A 12,221-nucleotide genomic window follows, 5' to 3' on the forward strand; every position below is an offset into this window, starting at 1 on the left:
ATGTCCACGAGGCTGAGTACAGGATTAGGTGCCAACTCCGTTTATGGACTCCAATCATCCTTTGCAGCATGCGTTTCAGGACTTTGTTGAGCACCTCAACTTGCCCGTTAGCTTGCGGATAATACGGAGTAGAGCTGTCGCGAGACAGTCCTAATTTGGCAGCCAATTCAACCATCATGTGATTGCGAAAATGCGATCCATGATCTGTGACTATAGCTTGCGGAACGCCGAACCTGGAAACTACATGATTGAAAAAGAAAAGAGCGGCCATTTCACCGTTGTTGCTTAATGTAGGCATCGCCTTGACCCATTTCGTAAAATAGTCAACTGCGACTATGATATACCCATGCCCCCCGGCCGAGGTGAGGTTACATTGCATGAAATCTATGCCCCATTTGGCAAATGGCCCAACAACAACTACTGGCTACAGAGGTGCGGGTGGTATTCTGGTTTTGCAGTTGAAGATTTGACAAGCATGGCAACTTCTGACTGTGGTTATGTAATCTTTGAACATCGTTGGCCAGAAGTATCCTACTCATAAAATCTTTTGTTCTGTAGCATAACCAGATTGATGCCCCCACATGCGCCTGAATGACAATCATTCAAGACTTTTTCGGCCTCCTCATGGCTGAGGCACCTTCGCAGAACTGTATCGACACCATGACGGTAACGTGTATCACCGAAGATCATGTAGTCTTTTGCTTGGTATTGAGTACATCGTTGTTCTGAGCGAGAGGTATTGGACCTATATGTTTGGGTTTGGAGAAAAATTATTATATCTCCATACCATGGATCGCTTGAAGATATCAGAAACAAATATTCATCCACGATTGTTGCTTTGGATGTTGAATCATTGGACGACGATGGGAAATCACATAGTAACTCCGCGAAAACTAGAGCTTTCTTTGATTTGGATTTTACGAATTCCAGATCAAACTCTTGAAAAATTGCTATCCACTTTGAATATTTTCCCCCAAGCAACTGTCGCGACAAGATGTAAGTCATGGGGTTGCAATCTGACAAAACGGTAGTTTTTCGAAAGAGAACATAGTGTCGAAATCTCTGTATTGCTTGAACAACTGCGAGAGCCAGCTTTTCAACATAGGAGTACTTGCTTTCTGTATCATTTAAGTTTCGACTTAAATAATAAATAGGATGTTCAATTCCATTGTCTTCTTGAACTAAAACCATTGCGATGGTTGTATCTGCTGCAGCCAGATACAGGTTAAAGTCTCTTTGATAATTAGGAGCGTACATTAATGATGCTTTTATTAGGGATTCCTTTAGAGCATCAAAGGAAGCTTGCGCAACCTGATCCTAGTTGAAGGGTACTTCTTTTTTCAACACACGCATATAACCTTTAGCAAGTTCAGCATAATTTGGAATGAACCTCCTCAGAAAGTTTGCTTTCCCTTGGAGTTTTTGAATCTGAAGCAAATTTGAAGGTGGAGGCAAATCGATGATTGATTGAACATTGCACAGGTAGAGACGAATTCCATCCTTTGAAACTACAAATCCAAGTAAATGACCAGAACCGACACAAAACACACACTTGTGCGGATTGAGTCTTATTTTATAGTTTTAGCAACGTAGAAATATTGCTCTCAAATGCTGCGGATGATTGGTCCGCTTTCGCGAATGAGTCGGAAGATCGTCGAGGTATGGTTGAATGATGTTCTTGATGTCGTGGAAGGCATAATTCGTTGCCCTCTAAAAAGTTTCCCCTACGTTCTTTAAACCAAAAGGTAGCTTATGGTACGTGAATGTGGGCGGATATTTATTTGATTATACCCGGAAAATACATCCATAAACGAAAAGATTTCGCATCCAGCGCATTCATCAATTATCTGGTCGATGAAGGGTGTAGGCTAGTTGTCCTTTGGACAAGCTTGATTTACATCCCTGTAATTGACGCACACTCTAATCGTTCCCTGATTTTTCATCACAGGAACAATGTTTGATACCCAATCAGTTAGAGGAACCAGGTATTTGAAACCAGCATGGAGAAGTTTTTCAACTTCTGCCTTGATGGCAGCGGCTTTCTTTGGGTGCACCTGCCAAAGCCGTTGTCTTACTGGTTTGACATCTGGATACATCTTAATTTCGTGTTCAACTATGCTCGAGTCAATTCCTGGCATTTCTTCATATGACCATGCAAAGACATCTCTAAACTCACGAAAGAGAGCGTAATATACTTCCAGTTTTGAAGAAGAACAAGATTTGCCGACATGAATATTCTCTACAACATCTAGTTTGGTCGAGATATTTATGGTGATAGTTTCTTCAATATTGGACAGATTTCGCTCGGAATCCACCATATTTACAGTATTTGATAGAAAATCAAAAACTAATGGATGATTAAGGTTGCTAGAGTAATCTTTGTTGTAATCCGGAAGATGGGAATGATGGTGGTAATCTTCCCATGGTGCCCCCTCTATGATCATTGACTGAACAATTCCTTCGTCTGTAGGATGTACATGCAACCAAGGATCCGAAGAGGTACCATACTCTTTTGACCTATCTACCCAAACGCTTGATGAGCGTTCATTTGGGTTTGCCTGCCATGCCGAGAACATTGATTGCTACAATATTTCTATTGGGCTTGGAGGCAATACCTGGTGATGATCCATGTTAACATCGTGTTCGGACATCTTCTGAATGGAAGATACCATATTGCAGGTTCCCACTGTGGCCACTTCCGCCAGGTTGTTTGGAGGCGGTAGGGCAAAAGTACCCATCAATGTAGGGTCTTTTAGCAGGCCTACTCCAATATTTTGAAGCAACTGAGAGCTTCCGTGGATCATCGGGATGCTTCCCGTAACTTGTGAACTATTGGGGAGAAAATTTTGCTGGTCAACGATTGTAATTCCTCGAAAAGGAAATGCAATATTTTTGAAGTACGTTGACACAACAACGGCCATAGCATAAATCCAAGGCCTTCCTAGTAGGATGTTATAATCGAGATTTCCATCGATAACTTCAACATCAATTTCTACTGTTTTTCCCCCCAATTCAACTTGTAAGTTACTCAAAATTCCGTATGGAGTGTATGATCGTCCATCGAATGCTTTTAACGACGTTTACGATCGCGACAAGGGTGGTGATCCTAAAGTTTTCCAGCAACTCATTAACATAATACATGTAGATGCCCCCTCATCAATAATTGTTCGGTGAACAGTTTTGTTGAGGGCTTTCACTTGAATGAGGAAAGCGAGTTGAGCTGGTAACTGAGGTTCATATCCTTTATGATTAAAGGCCACAAGATTGGAATCCGCTAGGTCAATCCCACCTATTGTTGATAATAGACCCTGCTTTTGGGTGGGGAAATTTTGCAGTACTTCAAGTGTCGACATAGTGGACGACGATTGGGCCAGGTCCTCTACTATATTATAATTTTGTGTCGCTCTGGCATGAGGAATAAATGTTGATTTGTGTACTACTCCCTTCGATGACTTTATCGTTAGCTTAGGAATGATGGGTATCACAACTTCGGTCGAAGTTGTTGTCGAACTACTAGGTTGATTAGTAGCCTTGTTGTTCGACAGTTGTGGATTCCCGTAATATTTATTCCTTATCGATATCAAAGCATCATTTTTCTGTTTTGAAATGGACAACATAAGAACTTAGGATGGGGAAGCATTGTCACTAGCAACCAGATTGGTTCCTGGGTTCAGAAATGGGTCAATCAATACTACTGAAGTTCTTGAATTCTTAAATATTTTCTTAACTTCAACTTTATATGGACAATCTCTCGTCCAATGATCCTCATCAAATATGAGGCATGGCTGACTAGGTTTCTTTTGCCCATAAGGGTTTGCAGAAGATTTTTCAAGAGACGAATCATCCTGTTTCTTCTTTTTGCTCTTCCCTTTCTTCTTGCCCCTGGTTTCTTCGGTTCTTTTCCTTTGTCGTTCAACACAGCATTAACCTCCGAGGCTAGAAGTTCTTCATTTTCATTTTGACCATAAACCTTACGGGCTTTCATAGATGTAGCCTTTGTCGATTTCATGCTTGTCGTACCTATCACGCTATTGCCGACATGAGAGTCCTTGTTTGATTTAGGAGGAGGAACGAAAAATTTTGGTCTGGGAGCATTAGGGATTTTGTCATAGAGCATGCCAGACTGAGTATAGATCAAGTCTAGATATTGCGCATGAGCAATGACTTGCTCTTCGGTGACGACTCCTCCCTTTGCCACATCTTCTGTAATAGAAGGTAACAATGACTTAATAAACCATTCAGCTAGTAGCTAATTAGGAACATATGTTTTTACCATTCTACGACGACGTCGCCACTCATGAATATGATCAGATATGTGAGTGGCCGTCATCTGCTTGAAATTGGTAAGAAGCTCTATTCATGTTTGTACCTTATTGGTAATTGAAAATGGGTTAAAAAGGTGGTGGCAAGGGCGCTGAAGTTATCAAATGAAGCTCTAGGCAATTCGATGTACCATTTTGCTTCCGGATCAGTTAACATTCACTGAAAAAGGCGAAGCCTAATCGAATCATCATTTAGAGTATTGGAGGAACACCATAGATGAAAGGTCATCACATGATTCGATGGATCTTCACTCGGATTTCCATTAAATTTAGGAATATCTGACGGAATTTTATGAAGAATTGCTGGCCACCAAGGGGCATAAGCAATTGGATCGTTTGTTAGCTGATTTAGATCTGGTAACTCTAAAGTTTCCACGAAGGGCAACTGTTGATTCAGGTTCGACAAAGCATACCCAGGATAAGATGGGATTGCCTGAGCGGTGGGCCTTTTCATACCAGCATAATGCATTTGATGCTGATAACTTTGATAAGGTTTCTGGGCATAACCAATTTGGGATGATTGATGATAACCGTTTTGAATATATGGCTGCCCATTACTTGCAAAGTTTTGTTGCTCAGGCCCTTGGTACACTTGCTGGAATTGCGGTTATTGATGTTACACTAGCCATGGTTGTGAAACCATTTTTTGTTGCCCAATACTGGATGTTTGATGAAGATGAGGGGTAATAGTACCCGTTTGAGCCTGAGTCTCTCCAGTTAAGGAGCCACTAACCTGCGATTGCGGTTGTGTCGTGGAGATAAGAGGCTGTTGTATTACGACCTTAGAAACTTGAGGCTGGTATACAACAGGCAACACTTGTACTTGCGACACTATCACAATAGCTGGTGTAGTGGGGATATTCGACACAGGTAGACTCAGTTGCATTGAGTATACAACTCTTGGTTTTTGAGGCAGTTTTGGCACCCAACCACTGGATGTGATTCCAATTTGACCCAAATTCGGTTGTGAACTCTCATATGGTTGTTCTCTAGGAGGGAACAATGAAAGGGAATACTACCCCCATACAGCGACAATCCAATGCTCACAGGAAAGATTGGCCTTTGGAGACCGAACTGCCCAAATTGATACTATTGTGAGGGATCAATTTGCTGAGACTCAACATAAGAAATTCCAGATATCATTCCGGACAAACAAACGGGAACAAACCATACTGTTGAAACAGTCCCTGGGTGGACTCCCTCTAGCAGTTAAGAGCTAGTTGAGACAGATGGTATGCCAACGAACATCGTCGAAGTGGTGGCAGGAGGTTTTGCTACTGCTGTATTGGATGACACAGTCCTAGATGTCGATGGTTGTCCAGACATATCGAGTCTATCCAAAAGACTTCCTAGCAATTCTACAGGATCTCGCGATGAAGGGGTATTAACTTCTGAAGCATAAGGATATAGGTGGATCCCAGTTCCAAAATGCGATGGAGTACTGGATGGAAGATCCTCCGTAATCTCTTCTATAGAAATCAATCCAAGTGGAAGAGGTAGACCGTCAGGTCCGTAAAATATTTTTGGTGCCGAAGAAGGTATAGATTCTGCAGCGACAGATGCTAGAGGGGTAACACCTTCCGAATCAACTCTAGATGGAGCTGGTTCAGGAATAGAAGTGTTTACTGTTACACTAGGATCAGTTCTAAAGTCCTCTTGTAACTGCAGAACTTCTTCTGTAGAGCCAGGGATACTAGAAATGGTTGGAGTAACTAGAGCCTCAGAGGATGTTGAAACACAAGTTTCAAACAAACAAGGAGACTTTGACCCATTTAAATGAGTTCACTTGGCCCGGAATGGTTTCGTTTCCGGAGTCAAAGACGGTTGACTCGTCAGTCTCCGTAAACAATGGGGTTTTGATTGAATTTCTTCCACTATTGTGGATTATTTGATCAACTCAAAATAGGAGGGGAAAATGTTATTCCGAATTAAGTGAATTTTAAATGCTTTGACACAACTTGCTTTTTCAATTTTTAAGAGTCGATAAAAAGCTAAAGATGACTCTAGTCGCCTTCGATTTTTAATGACCCTGAAGTGACAAGTGCTCAGATGGACCTTTTCCTTTAAGGACTCTAAAAAGGAACGAAAGAGACTACTTTGGAAATCTAGACAGAGGGATTACCAAACCAATCGCAAAACTACAGAATACTTTTTGCGCTACCGCAATCAATCTTCCCGAACGCTGTGTTTAGTGCATTGCGATCGATAGGGTGGTAGACACGGCTTCCTAAGGATAAAGGATATAGCCTATTGTGGTCTCCCAAAATATACTTGACGGTACATGGGAGCACAAGTCCATACTGGCACTTGTCGTCTCAAAGAGGAGGAATCACCCAACCTACGATGAAAGTGACAGTTACCAGGCTTTACGACACTAGAATACGTCTCTAGCCTAGACTTCTAGATGTTGTGCGTTAGGTTCCAAAGCGTTTTTATGTTCATTGAATTTATTTTACAGTTGATCTTTCTTAAGAAGTTTTCTTTTAAGGTTCACCGCGTGATGTAGATATAAAACTCCTAAATATGAAATCTAAGATGATAAACAGTCGTTTACTCTTCTTTTTGCAATGAAAATCCTAGCTACTAAGAAAAGAGAAGCGAAATCCTTTCAACATAGAGCAGAGAGCACACACTAGATGCATTGTACTAAATCAAAATCAACAAGTAGTATAAATACAAACGCAAATGCATGTATTTTTTTTCCGCTTTCTTAATATGTGAATGAAAAAAGGAATGCTAAATACAAATCTAAATTATTTCTTCTTTCAAAGCGACTGTACTAACGATTTTCTTTTCAAAAAAAATGAAAAGGAAGACAAGACGATACTTTGCAATTTTGAATTGAAAACTGCTTTCGACACTTGAAATACTATTAATTCATATCAAATACAAGAGTAACAGTGTAATGTACTATCAAAAAGAGAAGGATTCTTTTCTTTGACTGAAAATGACACTTGCGACACTTTCAAATCAAAAGACGACAGCTTGATTAAGTTACTATTTTGTAAAGGAGAATTGTAAATGGTGAAAAATACATAAAAACATTCACAATTCTTTGTATACTGGAGGCTGAATAGTGTAAAGGAAGGGGGTTTCAATAGTTGTATAAATAGAAAAACTCCTGAATAAAGCTGAAGACAGTGAAGAAAAACCAAAATCTGGAGGCAGAAATAGTCTTACCTGATCATCGCACCTTTAAAACAGGGAAACAGGGATGCATCCCACCTACTGTACACGGGAGGTGCGATGCATCCAGTCTGCCAAAAGGAGACAGTGCGATGGTCTAGGGATGAGACTTTAACTTGGTTTTTGGTCACAGTTTGCAGCTTAGTTCATGGGTTTAGGCCGAGCTAATGATAGTCAGTAAATACAAAGTATAGGGGCTGATCTAATGAGGTTACTTGAGCTACCTCTAGGACACTTAGGATGTTTGCAAGTCAGTTGTTTAGTTCATAAACAAACCCAGAGATTGACTGAAGCAGTGTTGATCTACTTTGCACTTGCATTGAAAATGCAGTTCGAAGGCTAGCTGGCTTAACTTCAGGCTCCGTCTATAGTTTATGAAGCAAAAAAATAGAGACAAGCAATCAAACTATTCTCTCCCCAGCAGAGTCACCATTTTGTTATCGGGAAAACTAGTGTCTATTCAGAACTGCTAATCCCACTAAGACGGGTAGCTATCTTAGAAACAAACAAACTAAAGTCACTTGTGTTTTTCTTTATGAGAGATAGATGAGAAAGAAGCAGAGAGTACCAACCTCAGTCTTTTGCTTGGTTCCTTGCTTGTTTCCTTTCTCCTTTGACAGAATCTTGCCACTCCTTCCTTACTTGTCCTGCTTCAAAGAGCACATGTAGAGTCAAAGCAGCATAACACCATCAAAGCATAGATATCTATCACTGTAAACAATATAGGATAAGATATATATTGACCACACAAATGCATATATCAACACAATATTCAGAGATACACAAGAATATGGAGGAAAACTCAAATAGCTTTATTGATAGAAGTAGTAGAAGAGAGGATTACAACCACTTGGTCTGACCCAGCGCCATCCTCCCAGCATGAAAGCCCTCTTCACCTCATACAAAGAAAGATCACCCAACAATGTCTTCAAAGAGAAACCAATAGCACTTCCTTGCAAATTACAAAATTCCAGCCTCATGGATCTCTGGGATGAGGGATCCATATATAGATGTTTGCAGGGGGGTGAGTCAGCTTCTGGGATTTTGATTAGTGTCATCTCTCTGATAGTTCTTGGTTCCACTTGGAGATTTCATGATCTCTTACTCATCCTTGGGCGAATTCAGAGAGGCAAGTGTCAAATGAGCAACTTCTAGAAGATTCTCAGGGTCTCCACCTAGCAAACTGCATGTTCCATTTGTCTGCTCTCACTCATCGCACCCTACAAAAGGGATTTCCAGTATGCATCGCACTTTTTGCATGTGGCAAGTGAGATGCATCGCACCCTTAGCACTGGGCAGTCTGTATGGTCCTGCTTTGACCAGTTCTGAGTAGTTTTTCATGGAGAACTTTTGGGAGATGATGTAATCAGCTGACTTTACTCCTTTAGGGTATGAAACAACACTTTTAGGGACTTAGAAGCCCTTGGTTTATGGACATATATGATTGGGGTTGCAGTGCCCAAATATGTCTATAACATCTACCTCTTAAATAGGGAGGACATACCCATTCTAATGAAGGAATGTACTCATTCCTATAGAAGGAATATACCTAAGCTCCCTCTTGGCTTACGAATTTTCTTTCAATTTTCTACCAAATTAGAAACTTATTTCTAGGCCCCCTCTTAATTAGGGACCTACAACAACTCTTTAGGTGGAGATGATGGGACAACCGGTTGCTTGAAGAACTCCTCCTCACGATGTCATGAACTTCTTTTCTTTATTCATGAGTCTTCATGTTTTGGGACCTCTTCGTAGGGCACATACCATCCATCATTTTCATCCATGAATCATTCATGTCATTATTCCTTTCATCATAAAGTGATCGATCAGTTCATATCTAGCCTTCCTTCATGCCATGTTGCCTTCTTCATGCCATGTTTCCTTAAGGATCTTTCATTCTACAACATGGAAATCATGGGTGGAAGATAACAGAGATCTTCACTTTGCATCCCTGCATAAGCCCACCCAGATCTCATTGAAATATAAAGGAATGAAAATTAAATCATTATTTCCTTTGTGATGGTCTTTCATCATGACATCTTCTAGTTCGCATCAGCATCCTACATAAGTATTGACAAATCTCCAAAATATATGTATTGTCAAGGGTATCTTTCTTTTCCAAAATTCATCAAAGTATTCATATCTTTCATGGATATATCCTAGTCAAATATCTTAGTCCTCAGATGTTGATTTCCTTTTACATAGTTGCATATTTCATGATCTCTTCCTTTCTCTCTTCACACATTTCCTTCTAGGAATTTTGAGTCATAGTTCCTCAAATTTGTATACCACCTCATATTCCATATGGGGACATATTATGTTGATTTCATCCTGACAATATGTGACTCATGCCTTCCTGCATCTTTTCAAAGGAGGAGATCCGTTCTTTTGATCATGCTCTCAAGATAGAGAATTTATCCATGATACCTGCAACCATATGACATGACTCTATAATATCGAATACATGAATACAATAGTTCATTTTCCTTTAGGTTATCTTAGACTTTCTTTCAGTAGCTTCCTTGATTGAAAGAACTTCAATCCCTTGATCTGCTTCACATATTTTGTCATCATACCATCATCCCATGAATTTCACAAGTTGGAATTCTTGATGAAACATTTGCTTCCTTTTGATTGATGAACCTTTCAATGAAGATTCCAATAGAGGATCTTGGGTATCCTCCTCTATAAAATGTTTCCTTTCGATTGGTGTATGATGAAATTTGTACTAGATGACCTTTCATTCCTTTTCCCATAAGTGCCACTTATGCTTCTAATGAGGTTACAAAGAGCTATAGCCCTCCATAGACTTATATTTCAGTCATCTTTCATGCTTCTCTATGATTATGTCATGACCTCTTTCTTTTAATGCTTTTGTGATGCCATGATGCATCCTATCATTTTCCTTAGTGACTCATGATAGCCATACCGTATAATAGAAAACTTGAAAATAACTAGGCAAGGAAGATTATCTCAATCATAGTAGAGATATATTACTTCCTCTTTCTTTGAATTTTTCTTATAGCTTCCTCCACTTCTTCAGTGATATGGGCTTCTTATCTACCTCTTTTATTATTTTCCTTCTTAATATTAGGACAATCTCTTTTGTAATGCCCATATTCTTGACATCCATAGGATTGAATCTTAGCCATGTTCCTTTTCTTTTTCTGAGGACCTAATTTCCTAGATTTTCCTGTTCTCCTTGTCATAGTAGCGTATGATTGATTTTGATCACTTGATCCCACATTAGGTTTTGCCTTTAGTATCGTTTCTTTAATCTTGCATAATGACCATATATCCTGGAATGGAGTAGCTTCTTTCTTCCCATAAATGCTTAATGTAAAGTTACCCCACTCCTTTGGTAGTTCATTTATTAATACGATGGTCATCTCCTTGTCAGACATTATTTCTCCTAGATATTGAAGTTGATCCCTTATTTTGGATATCCTCATAAAGTATGAGGCTATCCCTTCTTATTTTGATATCCTTATCTTGTAGAGTTCTTTTCTTAGAGAGATAAATTCTCTTGTAGTGCTTACAGAAAACAACTCTACCAATTTTTCATATATTTCTTTTGAGCTATCAAGTTTATATACATATGGAATGAGGGGATCCATGATGGATTCTATGAGCATCCTTTAAGCCCTCACTTCCCCTTTCATAAAATTTGTAAGTGCTTGAGCATATTATTTCGTTGGTTTGGTGATGGACATGATCCATCACCTCATTTTCAATGAGATTTAGATTTGTCCTCTTCTTCCATGCAATATAGTTTGAAGCCCAAACCAATTTGTGGCTTTCCTTGCAAAAAGACACTTTGAAAGATTCAAACATAAATATACTTACTTGTGAATATGCTTCTTTCACTTGCTACCTCCTTGAATTTGATGATAATATAGATGATCGTGAAATTTTCCTTGATGAAGATAGATCTCTTCAAGAGTGATCCTTGGCTCAAAAAATAAGGAGATCACTTTAGATCCTTTGATAGTGATGTCCTCATTGATAATGATGACTTATTGATGCTTCTTGGATGATCTTCTTCAATGGTAAGGTTCTTGCTTCAACAAGAGGAAATTTCCTTAGAGCTTTTGAAGATGATGACAACATCCTTGATCTTGCTTCTCTAGGATGAATAGTATTCAAGAAACATGATTTATAAGTCCCTTCAACTTGAGTAATGTCTTTCTGGCCTTTTGAGGATTCCAAGACTTCTTCTTAGTGTAGACTTCTTCTTCGATCTAGGGTTTTGATACTTCTTTGTAGATATTGAATTCACTTGGATATCCTTCAATTTTCTTTGATTTGATCCTTGAGTGTCCCTTGATAATATGACCTTCCTTGACTTTGTTAGGTCCTTAGCTCTGATACCATGTTGAGAAATCTAGGGCATCAAGACTAAGTAATTTATATATTAATGATAACTTCTTGTGAATGCTTTTTACTTTAATAGATTAGGATATTCTCTTTAGTTAGATTATTATAGTGTTCTTCTTCATCAAACAACTACCAAAGCATGAACAATAAAGAGATAAGAGACATAAAATGTAAGCTATCAGCCAAGGCCAAAACCTCTCCCACTTGGGAGGAAACACCCAAACGAATTCTTCTTATAGAGACTTCAATTGATGAATACCAAGACCAAGACCCTTGATCTATTTGAACTTTACAAGACCAAGTCACAAAGCGTCCTCTTCTTCCTTAAGTTAACTA

Source organism: Pinus tabuliformis, chromosome 7 (genome assembly GCF_031772625.1).
Source record: "Pinus tabuliformis cultivar Carrire ecotype Pingquan chromosome 7, CPIR1, whole genome shotgun sequence".
Classification (NCBI taxonomy): Eukaryota; Viridiplantae; Streptophyta; class Pinopsida; order Pinales; family Pinaceae; genus Pinus; species Pinus tabuliformis.